Source organism: Salvelinus sp. IW2-2015, linkage group LG4p (genome assembly GCF_002910315.2).
Source record: "Salvelinus sp. IW2-2015 linkage group LG4p, ASM291031v2, whole genome shotgun sequence".
Lineage (NCBI taxonomy): Eukaryota > Metazoa > Chordata > Actinopteri > Salmoniformes > Salmonidae > Salvelinus > Salvelinus sp. IW2-2015.
The window spans coordinates 16,116,615-16,118,675 of record NC_036841.1 but is presented as its reverse complement, the minus strand read 5'-3'; the positions used below and the strand labels follow the sequence as shown (position 1 = coordinate 16,118,675).

Genomic DNA, 2,061 nt, shown 5'->3' with positions numbered 1-2,061 from the left:
GTCAGCATGTTAGCTGATAATGAAAACGGTGTCAATGAAAATCAGTGGGTGAGTTTGTAAAAGTAATGATGGAAAATAATTAGCCAGTCCACCCTGACCTTATCTCTAACTGTGTGTGTGTGTGTGTGTGTGTGTGTGTGTGTGTGTGTGTGTGTGTGTGTGTGTGTGATGGTAGTGGGAGTGGTCTGACTTAGTGACATCACGATCAGGGAGGATCCAAATGTCCAGGAAAGTCAATTAGAGTTAAACTGAGTTTACCAGCTGGACTCTCGGTATAGCATAAGAGAGAGGGAGAGGGAGAGAGAGGAAAAAGGGGAGGAGAGACAAATAGAGAATGAGAGACAGAGAAAGAGAGGAAGGGAGACACATTTAGGAAACTGAGGACAAGAGGGCATTTTTTGGGGGCCAGTTACAGAAAACTCTCTTTTTCTTGTGCAGGTCCATACAGTAGATATATTGCATGTCTATCTATCTCTCTGTGTCTGAGTAGAGGTGGAAGTGTCGGCGACAGAGAGAGGGAGTTGCCTGTTTGAAGAGGTCAGGCAGGCAGGGGAAAGCCGGTGGATATTTTTTAAGAGGCCGCTTATCTGAAACTGACAACAGGATGAGAGGGTGAGTGAGAAGGGAAAGCCCAGCAGTACAGGGGGAGAACCATGGAGAGTACAGCATCCTCATCCACAGCCAACTCACAGAGGAGACACAGAGACAGGCTAACCTAAGAGAGACAAACAGAGATAGAGAGAAAGAGGGGGGAAAGAAAGAGAGAGGAAGAGAGGTAAAGAGTTTGTCCATTCTGTCCAACGGAGAGGGAGCGAGAGACAACGGTTTGTAACACTGGAGCTCAAGGATAAACCATGGACTCTGCACACCTCCTACCACGCCTGGACGTGAGTATTGCGCACACACACACACTCTCTCTCACAACACACGCAAACACACACATATACATGTATGCCAAGCCAACTCTGCCTGGCCACGGGAACTTCACTGCTCAAACCATTAGCCACTCTAGGGAGAACAAACACATGCTCACATACACGCAGATGCTGGCATACTGTGTTGCTCGCAATCAAACGCTTATGAGCGCGGGTCCAAGAATAATGTGACCATTATGTTTTCAGGAGACCTAATGTAACTTACTGCTCTGTAGGAGTGTAAAGGCATTGAACTATTCCTCAGTGTTGATGGTAAACACAGCTTTCATGTGAACCAGTGTTGTTTTTGTCTTTTCCACCTCTGTGTCGACAGGACGTGCGAAGTATTTGATGTGTCTACTGTCACGTGTCATGCATGTCACTGTTTCCACCAAAGCTTCTGCCTCCGCACGCCTCCTGTTAACTAAAACCCAGCCTCCCGGTGTCTGTCGCTTAACTCTCCGATCATCCGAACATAGCTCTGAGTGAAACGTGCGGACCACGGCGAGAAACGGCGTGAACTCCGAGGCGTACAGTTGTGAATGTCCTAGTTGAAATAGATGAAGATATGTACAAGAGCTGGAAAGCTTCCAGTGACTTACAGTTCAGGTTGAAATAGATGGAGGTGAAAGGTGACCTGTTGATGTATGTGCTAGTTAGACTCTTTCATAGAATGTACCTGGGAATGAAAGTCCTGGCAGTGGTGACTACTATACTGTAAATTGTGTCTAAATCTGGCTAAATGTCTTTCCTAGGGTACAGGTAGCTAACGTTCCAAATCAAATCAAATGTCATTTGTCACACGCTTTGTAGACAACAGGTGTAGACTAACAGTGAAATGCTTACTTACGGGCCCTTTTTTAACAATGCAGAGTTAAAGATTAACATATAAGAAAAAAGAAAAAATAATCGAAATAGTGAGATGAGGAATAAAACACACTGAATAACGAATAAAAATAACATGGGTATATGCAGTGGGCTGCCAGTACTGATTCGATGTGTAGGGGTACGAGGTAATTGAGGTAGATATGTACATATAGGTAGGGGTAAAGTGACTAGGCAACAGGATAGATAGACAGTAGTAGCAGCATATATGGTGAGTGAGTGTGTGTGTGTGTGTGTGTGTGTGTGTGTGTGTGTGTGTGTG

The 2,061-nt window shown here is 45.2% G+C and overlaps 1 protein-coding gene across 1 annotated transcript in view; it reads left to right on the top strand.

The window, feature by feature from the left end:
* The first annotated feature begins 259 nt into the window (after positions 1-259).
* Positions 260-2,061, top strand: part of bmp16 (bone morphogenetic protein 16) — a 10,936-nt gene continuing 9,134 nt past the window's right edge. Inside the window, exon 1 of the mRNA XM_023982668.2 lies at positions 260-887. The gene's annotated coding sequence lies outside the window, so the exon portion shown is untranslated. The remainder of the gene's footprint in view (positions 888-2,061) is intronic.